This window comes from Aythya ferina (assembly GCF_964211825.1).
Source record: "Aythya ferina genome assembly, chromosome: 1".
Taxonomy (NCBI): Eukaryota; Metazoa; Chordata; class Aves; order Anseriformes; family Anatidae; genus Aythya; species Aythya ferina.
Window position 1 is genome coordinate 118,682,241 of NC_140296.1, and position 13,622 is coordinate 118,695,862.

Below are 13,622 nucleotides of genomic sequence, written 5' to 3' on the forward strand. Positions count from 1 at the left end.
ACCCTGCAATTTACTTCTGCATTAGGATTCAATCTACAACTGGAGCAATCAGATTTTCTGAGGAGACAGCACTTTTCCAAGTGCCAGATCAGTTCCCACAGTTCTGCCTGTTTAAGGAAGCTGTGTCACCTCTTCTGAACCTGAAAAAGGGACTTTGTAGCATTGAGAAGACGAGGCCTAGCTGCAGGTATTTATCATCTGCCATTTTTTGACCTGTTCTGCCACAAAACGTCTATTTTCTGACGGTCTGTCTGCTAGTATGTAGAAAACGCAGAAATTGGGAAAGAACAGATGGTAGTAAATCTAACAGCAATTTAAAAATGGAAAAAATACAGAATTTCGTAAAGCAGTAAAATATTTGTGTCAGTTTAAACTTAACCTCTACTGTTTGTCCACGTAAAAGTTCCGTACTACATGTAGGCACTTGGCTCAGGGCACAGCTGTGGTTTTGTCTTGAAGTCAACTCTGGACTCTCATCCTTGGGTAAATCATGCAGCACTTCTGGGTTCTGTATTGCTGTTTGTCTGCTGTTAAAACTAGCGCTGATAATATTTAACCTTGTTTATATTTTAGCCATATAGCATATCGCATACAGTCACATCCCCCAGCAAGGAGACTCAGCTGAGGCTAATTAAAGGCACTTATACCAGTGTCAGTATTCTGAAGGAAGGCAAAAATATAGATGAAAAAGGACATTTATGTAACTTTGTCTCCACTAACAGTTAAAAAGGTACATAGGTTAAATTTCATCCCTCTGAAAAAAAAAAAAAAAAAACAAACACAAAACAACAAAGAATGGTACAAACCCACTGTTTTCATCTAATGGATGTAGCTGTGGTGTGTCACGGTCTGCTAGGCCTGTAGCAACAATAAATAACAATCCCTACCCCAGACATGCTAGTGCTTACTGTATGGTTTGAAAATCTTTTATCTCTTATATTGAAAATCTCAGGTGTAACTTAAGCATGAAGTATGAATGATTTTATGCTGAGTTGAAGGAAATGAAGAATTGATGGAAAAAAAAGCAAACGCTGCTAGGATGTGAATTATCTGGACAGAATTCCTAGAGTTTTCATAGACTTTCTGTAGGATTTTGCATAAATGACTTACAGGCTCACAGGGCAAGTGCCTGGGTGTTATTTTTGTTGTCTCAGGGCCACGATGTCAGATCATCTGTCTCACCGTCTCTTAGTACTCTCAGACCTGGGAGCCAAGCTCTCAATAAGGCATTATTGGTGTTCTCAAAACACAGCAAGACTTCTAGAAGGAAGCAGTCATATGGTCTAAAATTTTGGCTAGACCTGTGCGGTGCTGGGAGTTGGACTTGATGATCCTTATGTGGGTCCCTTCCAACTCGGGATATTCTATGATTCTAAGTAACCTGCAGTGCTGGCTGGTACAGCAGAAAATCTTTTAAAACATTTCAGAAATCTGTTTGCCATGCTGTCCATTTGCAATGAAACAGGGGTAAAGCTGTCTGGCCTTTCTAGGTTGCTGTGAAAAATCAGGAAAAGTCCCACATTATTCACCTTACCTTTATAATTGTGACAAACCTGAAACTCAGGCCAAGTTCAGACCTGCTGACAGGACCAGGGCTTGTGGACTTTGTGGATTGCATGGAACAAATTCCAAACGTGGGAGGACAGGCAAGACTACCACCCACATCTCTGTGCCACTGCTGTCCCTGCAGCTGGGGATGGTGCCTCACTTTTATTTAGCAAAGGAATGAAGAAACAAAGCCCCCAGGCACAGGGTGCTTCCTGACTGCTGTAATCTGTATCTCCTGCACTTCACATTCTAGTAGCTGGGTTGCTTTTTAAAGGTGATGTAAAAAACACAAAATAAGAAAACGTAACTTCCTAATGATGAGACATTAACAAAGCACCTTATTTAAACCACACGTTCACTGTAACCCTTGGTTTGGTTAGATCTCTGAGTGCACTAATAAGCCTTAATTGGGCTGATGAGCTTCATTTGAGGTCTCCACCCCACAGCCTTTACGCTCAGCCTAGGTGGGCAGTTTCTGTTTGGGTTGTGTCTAGGAGTGCAGCTGATGTGGTCTTCTCTGGTGAATGAAGAATTTCTGCAATGTGGTCTTGCTGCTGACCTGGCCATTTTTAAATGTGTTTGGAGTTTTCCTGTTTATGGGTATGGGTGCTGTGCTTGGACATTTGGAATGGCGATGCTAAAAATATCCCTGATAACAGGGCAGCGGTTGAATGTCAGGCTTGTGCTGCATGTGTAGTTAAAACTTTGGAGAGAGAGGGTCATGCCTAGGAGAGAGCTATTTTACTTTCTAACTCTCTACTCTGTTTGAAGAAGAGAGATTATTCCTTGCTTGTATGATGCCATCTGAGGAGCATTGGTGTATGAAAGGCAGGTCTCGGGTGGGACCCGGGAGAAATGGGGATAAACCTGTTCATCACCCCTGTTTCACCTCCGCTTACATGCGTCATGTTTATCCTGCGTGCTCAAACTGCAAGCTAGTCTGAGTCAAGATAGTCTCTCCCTGTGTTTTTGTTTTTTTTCTCTTGTGCTTCCTAAATGAGTTTTACAGGGAGAACAGGGCTTTGAGTCACAAATGTAAGGATAAATAACTGTGTTGGCTTAAATTTGCATGTACTGGTGAGATGACAAATTAGGTGTGTATGTATGCAAAGAGGTAAGGGTCTTCATGCCTAGTGGTTTTTTGTTGCTGCTGTTATAAAATATTAGCTTTTTATTGAAAAGAATTAAAGAATAAATAAAATAAACTGTCATTGATATTTTTAAATGTTTTTGGAGAGGTCAAAGCATTGTTTAAAATGTTCAGAATGATGGTTGAATGCCAGTAGTTCACCTTATTTCAAAACGAAAGGTTTACAAAAAAAAAAAACAAACACCCTAAATAATAAAAACCCGTTTTAAGGGTTCTGAACTCCTAAACTTGAGATGTTTACTATTACTTTTCTCTGTACTTTTATCTTGCTTTCTGTCTCAATCTGGAATATGGAAACTTCTAGATTATTTTTTTTTATGGTGGGTAGAGGAGATGGGGAAGGAAGGATACCTAAACAAATGTTAGGTCTGTTAGAACTATGATTGCTCAAATTCTCTTCCAGCAAAGTCTGTAAGAAAAGCTTGAAACTAACTGAAAAAAAAAAAGTGAGTGAATCAGTTTCTATAAATCCAAAGTGCATACTTATGTTTGGGTTAAAAAACAAAACACTCTGGAAGAAAAAAAAAAGCTATGCTATTTTCCTTCTTTTTCTGTGTGCCCTTGCATGAAGTTATGACTTTGCTTTTTAGGTGCTGTATCTCTGAACTTCCTTTGCTCTGGCGTCTGTTCAGCTCATGCTCTAAGGGGTAGTGGCAGGCTAAGACGTGATCAGAGTGGTCCTGCAGCTGTCCAAACGAAATGAAAGGTGAGTGTGAAGCAGGTATGAAATACACATGTGGCTGCGTGGCAGGATGAGGTTAGATCCTGAAGGTACGAAGCACTTTCCCTTGGACCAGCTGACTTCGTGCTGGCTGATGGTGTAGCCCAGTGCCCTGTCAGCACAGCTTGAATAAAAGCACACCCCCCTTGGCCTTCACTTGCAGGCTGTTTGCACGGGCACTCCTCCCTCAGGCTGGCTGGTGCGGCACCTCGTCTGACACCCAGCTAGCCAGGGGCTGGTGCAGCATTTGCTGCACAAATCCAGCAGGCTAAATCCCTGTGACTTGAGTGGGTACAGAGCCAAGATGGAGAGTTACGTGGCTATGTAATGATACTTTTCTTTCCCTTTCCTAAATGCCTAAGTGCATGGGAGGCAGCATGTTTGTTAATGCAGAAGAGTGCTTAGTCTAAGGGAGCGCTGCTCTGGGACAGGCCTGCTCTGTACGAGGTGGCTGTAACGTGGCAGGCTGAAGGGCTGAGCTGGCTGCTTGTGGTCAAGCGTCAGGGAACCGAATTGTCCAGGGGCAGGTTTTCAGCTACCGTGAAATTTCACCGTGCCTGTGGAATGGGTTTCACCAGCTGAACATCTTCCTTTAAAACCCTGCGGTGTCTCTAGGCTAATGAATTTTAGCTGTGGGATAAGCTCTGTGCATGTCTGCAGATGATCTGTGTCTGTAACTCTTTCCATAAGAGTAGCTCGCAGTCAGGAAGCTGGTTGTGTTCCGGATCTGATGTGTTTGAATGTCCTCGGGTCTTTGCTGTCCCCTGCTATAAAAGATCCTCTCTGCACAAGCAAATAACCAGACCAAAAAAAAAAAATCAATTTCTGTAACATATGTTGGTCAGTTGAGCCAATTTTGCCCTGAAAAAGACAAATCTCCAGAAGGGACATGCTGCTTCTGATATATTCGGTTAGCAAGCAATAAAATGCTTTGTCTGGATTTATTTGAATCTGCAGTTTGAATTGCTTAGATTTTTTTTTTTTTCTCTGATGTTGCTCACAGCAAAAAACGTAGTTAATGGAGTCCTTTAAATGTTTTCAATATTTTTTCTGTTGGAAAGACTGATTTAAAAAAAAAAGAATCAAGCTAGGAATGTAGGATTGGAAGGAGCCTTCAGGTGCATGCTCTGTCCCCTGCCATTGGAAGGAAAACATCATCCATTTTATAAACTGATCAAGATTTTATTGGCATATTAATTGAGGCTTTGTTTCCAGCAGCCCAGTGAGAAGGCTGATGTTTAGAAAGCTTATTTCCAGCGCAAATGTGTTTATGGGCAATTTATAATGATTTATTCTTGGGCTGGCATTGTCCCCTAGCTGAAATTACTTGTCTCTTCTTTTGTTATTTGCCATTTCTGTGTTTTTTTTTGCAACTGCCGTACTTAGCAGCACTTCATAAATTGCCCTCTTAAGACAGTTTTACGCTCTGCTTCTGCTGAAAGAGGAGATGCTTGCTTTCCCCTCAGCTGCGCAGTCCTGCTGTTCCCTTTGTCAAATCCAGCCGTGCTGCAGCAGCAGGGTGAGCTGCACCAGCCCCTGACTGCACTCCTCCGATATAAGGGAGGTGGCCAGAATGTGGGATGGGGGTGAGCAGGACTGCCCTTCTGGTAATAAGCTGCTGCAGATAAAACACCCTGAAACTGCAGTCCCAGCCTTAATTTTGCTGGCTATCCAAGGAAAGATTTGGCGTTGCTTCCCACCCCTTTCATGCAGTAGGTTTTCTGTGCTGTGTTCATCCTAGAGCCCTTTTCCGTGCTGACTCCAGTTGAAATTCATCTGTCTTGAACTTGGTGAGCACAGCTGCATGCAGCATTTCTGAGGCAGCCTTACCAGTGCCTTGTACAGTGCCACAAAACCCTACCCTCCCTCTCCTGGGAATGCATCAGCAAATTCATCTCACCATCACACTTGCCTGTCACAGAAGGTAAGCTTCCACTCTGGGCAGCACTGATGCATGAGGCATGACCTTTATTTCCCCTTACTGCTGTGGGGATCCTGTGAGTCAGAGCTCCTTGGAGCTTTTACAGCATTATCTGAAGCAGCAGAGTTAGTGCTGCGAGATTTGCTTTGCTGAAATCTGGGTGCTTCCAGAAAGCCCAGAGCTTAGGAAAACTCGAATAAGGGAGATGTGTAGCTAGCTACCCAGGGTAAAATCCTGGCATTACTTTCAGTGACTTGATAGAGTAAGGATTCAATAAAGATAATTTGTCCTTTAACACCACGTCTTGCTGACTCAGTGAGGACCTTACCTTACCTGATGTCTAATAACTGCTCAACGTGATTCATCCTTAATTTAAGCATGAAAATAGGAAAACAGTGGGGAGAGGAAAGGAGTGGGAAGTAGGAAACTCCAAACCTCCAGAATGCTTTGTATCCAATTTAATTTCAGCCAAGCTGGTGTTTCACCTTGGTGAAAGAAGAAAGCTTAGCCACTCCATCCAGTATTGTGAGGAGCTAGGTGATGTGCGAAAATAAATTTGACCTGAAGAAACAAGAAAGGGGGGTGCAGTCTCCTGCCATATAAATAAGCAATTAAAAGCTATCCTCTTGCAGCAGTGGCAGCTGCCTAATTAGGTGCTAAAAATATCCCTGGCAGTCTGTGAAAAATACATGTTTGCGTGCTGGTGACATAACTGGTGCTTCACCCTTTGTAGAGGATGCAAGAAACCAAGGATTGATGTCTGTGCTAAGTAATGGCTGCTTCCTCTCGCTGCACAGGCTCCGTATCCCCAGCTTCTGACTCATGCTGAGGCCCTGGATTTTCAACAGAGTGCCAGCTCCTTCTGCGCTCCTCCTTTTAAATTGCATTCTGACTTTGCAGAAGGCTTGCTTTCAGGGTAGCTTCTTTTTCTGGTGTTACTTTCTTGTTATTTAATCGGGAAGGGGTAAAGCGGGACTACAGATCAGCAGTTGTCTTGAAGCTTAATTGTATGGTACAGCCCCTGTACAATTTGTACAATCCAGAGCAGAGGACTTTTTGTCTTTGCCTGCGGTTGCCTATTAATGCCAGCAGCCCAGATTTGCCTTTCAAAAAGAGGAAAGAGAAAATAAGGTGTGGGGTGGGGTTGATGTGGGGACCCCAGTCAAAGCCAAGCCCCAGGCACCTTCATGTTTTGCTTTCTTTCTCCCTGGCAGCAAGTTGCTGGTATAATTTTTTCTTCACAATCCAGCAGGTGGTGTTAGATGGCTATTTAATGACTAGCATGGGACTGAAAGAAGATCTCGCTGGTGATAGAGCTGAGAGGATGCAAGAAAAAAACACTTCTGCACGGATGTTCAGTGGATCTGAAAGCTGGGATAGGCTATGGTATTAAGCATCTGCATTATATGATTTTAGCTCACTACTAGTGGGGGGAAGGGGAGCTTCACAGCTGTAGTATTCTGCCAAAAGTGAAACTCCTGTGACATCTATCATTCTTTTTCCACCAAGGGCTTAAGTGTATTTGACTCCAGTGGAACAGAATTAATATAACGGTAACCCTTCCTGAATGCTTTGAGGTTAGGGGTGTTTCCAAGTTATTTTTGCTTTTTTGATTAATTGTTTTTTCCTTGCATGCCCTGAAGAGGGAGGGTGATGCAACACAATTGCTCTGCAGTGCACTGCTGTGACAGGAGTATCTCCTAAAACACACTGTGCATATAAAGGCAATGTGTGGTGGAATGAATAAAATATGAGCTCAGCAGGCTATGCATAGTCCAGTCAGGCTAAAAGATGACACCGGTCTCTGACTGCTTTTCATTAGGAGGTGGGAGTAAGGTGTTAGATCTTGGTCACGTTCCTTGAAAACAACTGTCTGTCCATGCTGCTGCTGTGGACCTGTTATGGATGATAATACCCATGGAAACTGATAAGTGTGAGGTGATTAGCCCCTCTGGGTGGGGTATGACAACACATAAATAAGCCAGATAGATGTGTATATATACACACACAAGCTATCATTTAGTACTCAACAGGAAAGATCTTAGGTTTGTTATGAATATTTTGTAAACTGCTTAGGGCACAGCAGCTAGAAAGTAAGGAATTGTGGGGAAAGATAGACATTAAGGCATCCATTCTGTTACCATGCAAGTCAGTATTGTAACCTACCCTTTTAATACAGTTTTAAGTAGTCAGTTTTAACAACTCTGCCTCAAAAAGATTATGTAAGAGCTAGAAAAAAATAAGGAAACGGGAGCAAGTCCCTGCCTTTGACTGTGCTTGTTCTGTGTTAGAAGAGGGCTTATGTAGTTTGACCTCACCCTGGAAGAGGTGACAGGAGTAGGATATGGGGGAGTGCTATTAATGATGTGCTAAAGATGAGTAGGGAAAGGCTGTTTGCAATTTCTTGTAATGCAATTGGAGGCAGTGCCCCCAAAAGACTTTTTTTTTTTTTAAACCTGCTGGTTGATGAATAGAAGCATCTTTTCCTGTAGTGCGTAATGCAATTATGGAGCTTGTTTTAAATTTATTATATTTTGTGGAAGTTAGAATATAAATGGATCCAAAATAGTGAGAAGACCATTATTGGCTCTAAAATCCGCTTTATGAATGCGGGTTCTGTTAATATTCCACAAGAATGATTAGCTTATGTGCTCCCTTTTCAGTCTCTTACCAAGCTTAGTCTTTGCTGGCTGTTCTTGGTAGGTCTGCATTCTAGACCCCAGGGCTAGGTTCAAGTATGTTGTTCAGACTCAACATCAAACAGTGAACAGAATGACACGGAAAATCATCAGCAGAGCAGTCCTGACATGCCACTCAAGGGCATAATTTATGCAATCCCAGGAAATTTGTTTCATAAAGTGACAGCTTTTAGTGATGGGGTAATGTATTCTGCTTGGTAGACTTGTTCCTGAGCAGTCACTAAGAATAGCAAAGCATTAGGGTATACAGGAGTTCTGGGTAGAGGCACAGAAAATGAGACAATGGTGGAGCAATGTGATTAGTCTGCTATTAGACTGCAAGGCTCGTGTTTCTTGGGAAGCTTTTTGGCTTTTGGCTGGAGACATGGTTACTCTCCTGTAGTCCATGAGAAGTAGTGCATAAATACACATCCAGTAACGAGAATAACTTGTATTTTGATATTTTGTTTTATAGGTTCCAATAGAAGTTTACAAACTACCAGTCACAAAGGGGGCTTTAACAATATCTGGTCTGGAAAGCTGAGCCATCCATAAGTATGACCAACCTTGGACAGGATGCTCGCTGGAAATCATGGCTATGCTGGGCTACTCACGCCACAAATTGAGTGAACTTCCAGGCTTTGTTTGGCCTTGTTTTTCTTCATGTGCTTGATGATGACAGAGGAGGTGTCAGGATGTGGTGTCCTTTCTGGCCTACTTGCAGTATCCTTTAGAGTAGGGAGGGTTGTGTTCTTGCCCTCTGCATTGAATTGCCAAAGGGGATTTGCCTTCTGTAAGAAGGGCCAGATTTTCTTTTTGTTACTTTGCTCAAGAAACAGTAAAGAAAAAGAGCGTGTATGGAAAGGCTTCTGGCTAGCACATCTCAAAGTCCATGCTTGTTCCAAGTGGGACCTGATGTCTAGTAGTACCAGCTGATATCTCATGTATGTGCAATTCTGCATGGCAGATCTGATGTAAATGAACTGGCTGGGTATGTAGTACCCTGTGCTTGAGCATTTAAACTTTTTCCTTGGGCTTGCTTAGCTCTCTGTTACTCTTTAAAAATGGCTCCACTGCTTTTATCCCATCTGCTTCACGTCTGCAATTGCAATCCCTGGTAGAAATGGACTTTTTTTACTTTTGCTGTACTATAATAAAATAAAAAATAAGTGTCTGAAGAGAATTAATGTCAATTTAGTTGATCAGTTTCAGACACGGCTAGATGTATCCCCATCCTATGTGGGCTGAGAGGGAGCAGAGGCTTTCAGAATGGCCCTTGGTAGCCGAGGAGGTGCAAGTTCATAATAACTGTTGCTGTGGTAACAAATCAGCGCTGTCTCTGGACCGAGTTTTCGCTGATAGGTGCTAACATTTAAAGTGATTGACCTGGACCGGGAGACATGATGGTGGCGCAGTTGCAAAATGGGATTAACCACTTAAAGTGCATTAAGCAAAGACATCTGGAACTTCCCCAGGTGGTTCTGTAGATCAGTGGAGGACAGTCTTTCAGGATGTTCAGATGTTCAGCAGTCTAAAGAAAGTATGGTTGCATTGATGCAACAGTCCACAGGCTTTCTTTCCTTTGCTTTCTTATTGTCAATTTTGGTAAAAATAAATAAATAAATAAAATAATCATAAAAAAAAAATCCAAGGGCTGCTTTAAGAAATTGGTATGCTTCAGATGCATTCCAAATCCTCCTCTACTTGCTAATAGCCACTAACCAGGCTGTTGGGAATCTATGCTGTTACTGTCCATGCTGAGGCAAGGTCTTCAAAACGTTCAGGACAGTTTCCACTAGCACTAAACTTGTACCAAAAGATTGCAAATGAGAGTATTGGGCAGGAATATAAACATCTTCTCTTCTCCCAGTTAAGCTTTTTACATACAAGTTGCTCTATATTTAGAAGCTATCTAGTAAGATTAAAAACATTTTTTATGTATAAATAATCCCTGTGGACTGAAAGAACATCATACATTATTCAAATGGCCTGTATGCTCTGTTAATTGTGTTTTAGTGTTTATTCTCAAAGAAATGTGAGTGGAACTCCACTGTAGTTATGTTTGATTTCACTATCTGGTGCTCATGCACTGACTCCATACCCTGATATCATCTTTCTGGGATGAGAAAAGGTTTATTTCACCAAAGCATTTTTTTTTCTCTTAGTATTAAGCCATGTTTGTTCATATAGCAACTCTGGAGCTTGAGAAGCCTATTTTTTTCTAAAAGATTTCCTATTTTCAGAATAAACTAAGTCATGTATCCTGCTTCTATATGAAGCATCTCTTTTTTTGGTGATAGCTGTGGGTTTTATGGTTTATAAGCTCGGATTAAACACTTTCTAATAACCTTTCTTTTCAGGGCTGCACCATCCTTTTTCTGACACAAAGTATTTTTTTTGTCAATATAAAATGTGGTTGTTTCTTCTGGAATTTTTTATTATGTTTTAAGATAGTTATTCCTCTTGTACTGTGCCTGTAGTGTCACATTAATGCACCTTAAATGGCCTGGTGACTTGGGACAGGGCTTTCAGAAGTTCCAGATATGGCAATTGCTATATGATATTAGATGCTATTCTATTTTTATGCACTGTTGATCTTCAGTGAACTTGTGGTACCAGTGGCTTTTCCTTAAAGAATTGTACTCTGCTTTCTGTATTTCCTTATATGAGAAATATTTTGAACTTAAACTCTGCTTCCATTTTTTTTTTTTTAAAGCAATTATTTTTCATAATGAAGCGATGTTCCTATCTGCTTCCAGTGATGAAAGAAACTGCTTGAGTACCAAAGGCGTGAAATAACTGCAATACCTCCTTAGCTGCCTAGTGCTTTGCTAACTAACTACTGGTGGAAGTTTGCAAAGAGTGGTGGTGTAAGCCTGCAGAACTCCCAAATGTACACTGCTAAAGAACATGCACTTTCTGAAGGTGCAGTTAGTCAGATTACAGTACCACGGTCCTAGTTCTTCAATTGGTTAGCTCCATATGAGGCAAATTCTGATCCAGAAAGATTAAGTGTGTGAGGATTACCTTTCCTGTGAGTCTGTGCTACAGTTAATCTGTTCTGCAAAACTTTCTGAACCTTGACCAGGTCAGGAAACTTGTTTGCTCATAATTTGCTTGTAGCCACCTTCAGAGGTAAAAGTTAGCTGATGGATCTTCACCCTGTGCTCAACTGGATGAGGAGAAAAGAGCTAGTAACTTTTTTTTTATTACCTATACTACAGGAAGCTGAAGTGTTTCCCTCTCCCTGCCTCCTATCTGTATTCTGGACCAAATGATGTGGCGTCATTCTAGAAACTGGTAAGTAAGCTAATGTGGTAAGGAAGGCTCTTCACTGAAATCATGTCCTTGTAACAAGGATGTGTGAAGTTCAGTCTGAGACTTAGTTCTGGAGCTTTCCTTCAGTTCTGCCCTTAGGTCTGGAGCTATCTAGCAACATGTTAGAGAACTTAAAGCATGAAATGAAATTTGGGTGAATGGCAAAATACCTGATGAATTCAGGAAGGGGGAGCCAGCATTCACTTTGTCTTTCCTTGATATCCAGTACTCCTCCTTCCTCTCTCTTCTGCCCCTACCCTGGAAGAGAATATTGCTGAACAAGCAAAACTTGGAGCTGGCTACCTAGCTGCCTACTACTCCCCTGTCAAAGAGTCCACAGGGGTAAGGAGCCCACAAGGGTACCATGAGGATTACTATTTCCTGTAGTGAAAATTTCACAGGTGAACTTGGGTAAATAGCTTCCATTTCATGTAGCTGTTTTTTCAGCTCAGGTAGACTGGAATGAGGGAAACATCAACATGTACTGAGTATAGGATGAGCAGTTCTTAGTGTGTTTGCCTGTTCCTTTCTTGCCTAGGACACCACAAATACTGCCCTTGTTTTTGTCTGCTTTCACAGTAGCACTCTATAGTGTTGGAATTGGTGCTGGTCTTAGTGTAATTCACTATGTGGACACTCAAAGAAATGTAAATGACATCAGAAAAACGTACACATAGTGAAGACTGTAGGCTTGTATGCACAAGGAGCTAGCATTAACAATAATAAAACCATTCGAGCATAGTCCTGGCATATTCTCTTATGAAGAGGAACATGTTGACTGTCATATACCTGAGCTTGATCTAAAAGGGCCTGGAGTGCTTGGCTGAAAGCGTTTTCATGGGGGGAATCCAGAGATCATAATCCTTCCTATTGCTGTTTCTTGTTTTGCGCCTCTGCCTGACTTGCTTTCATAATATGATTACTACGTGATGCTGGGAAAGGAAGGAAATGGAACACAGTGTTATAGTTGCAGCAGTTTGGAGATGGGCAACAAGCAAGTCACAGTCTATAGGATCAAAAGACGTTTTTGAAAAATTATAACAAAGTTTTTTTTTTTGAAGCTTTTCTGCACAAAAACCAATTCTAAATAAAACAAGTCATGATCTTGTTCTTAGTGATAAGATATCCACAGGCAAGGAACAGAAACAAAAAGAACATCCCATCATCCCCGAAAACAAATGCATGGGAGAGGAAAAAAAGCTCACCCACTCAACCCTTTCACAAACAAATGTCTACACAGTGTGCCAAGACTGTTGCTTGAAGATCAAGACTAGTCTAGAAGGTAAACTGTATGGCAGACTGTTTCCTGCTGAAAAGATGGGCATGTCTGCTAGATTACTTCAAAGACAAAAAGAACCAAACAAAAACAGCACCACAACAAAAAGAAATCCCTTATGTCTTAGCTTCAAGTTGCCATCAGATCGCTGTTGTGCTCTAAGCTAGCCTACTGTGCTAACACAAGCTCTTGTTCCAGAGGATTGACTTTTACTTGGATACGAGGTAACTGGCCTTGCTTCAGATGGTAGGTTTGGATGAAAACCTGGTAAGTGATTTGCAAGCCAGTCAGGTCTTTATATGCCTCCATGCTGCCTTGAACCCCTTTAGAGAAACTGAATCAAGCAGAAGAGTCCCTAGAGATGGAGAACACTATGCCAGTGGTCTCTGTTCAGTCACTGGTTGGCCACAGAGAGGAATAGCTCAAGTATGTCAAAGACTCCAGCTGATAAAAATGAGGACTGCACGGGGGGACGTTGAAGATCTGATGTCCCTGGTTCAAGTGTCTCCCCTATCTGAGCACACGAACAGTTTGGGATTGACGTTATAAATTAGCATGGCAAACACGATGTCTCCTGTCTTTGCTTGCACCACAAATGCTGCCCTTGCTGACTTTCTTTTTGTGTTTCACTGGGAGGATTGCCTTATCTGTAGCTTTTACATTCCTGTAGCTAATCTCAGACAAGTGGATGTCTGTGCCATTCATGTCACTGGTCTAATGACCTGCCTAGGGTCAGGCTGCTGCCCAGAGCCATTTTAATCTGCCTTCGGAGGATGTTAATTTGTTTCATAAAAAGGAGGGGATTAAAACAAGGGATAAGAGACTAACATCATGAAAAATACTTAGAAGAACCTGGTAGCCACACAACAGGCAAAGACTTGGACCTGTTTTCTCATCAGAGGTCATCTGACATCTATCTACACTTACCTCTGAGAGATGGTAGAGAGGGTAAACTTTGATAGGCGTTGTTTTGGGACTTCAGCATTGCTAAGCAACAACATTTCAGTTCT

The 13,622-nt window shown here is 41.8% G+C and overlaps 1 protein-coding gene across 1 annotated transcript in view; it reads left to right on the plus strand.

Moving 5' to 3' along the window:
- Window positions 1-13,622, plus strand: part of LOC311438611 (uncharacterized protein) — a 255,304-nt gene that overhangs the window by 2,915 nt on the left and 238,767 nt on the right. The window contains exons 2-4 of the mRNA XM_084523184.1: window positions 26-187; window positions 3,289-3,404; window positions 11,243-11,318. The gene's annotated coding sequence lies outside the window, so the exon portion shown is untranslated. The remainder of the gene's footprint in view (window positions 1-25; window positions 188-3,288; window positions 3,405-11,242; window positions 11,319-13,622) is intronic.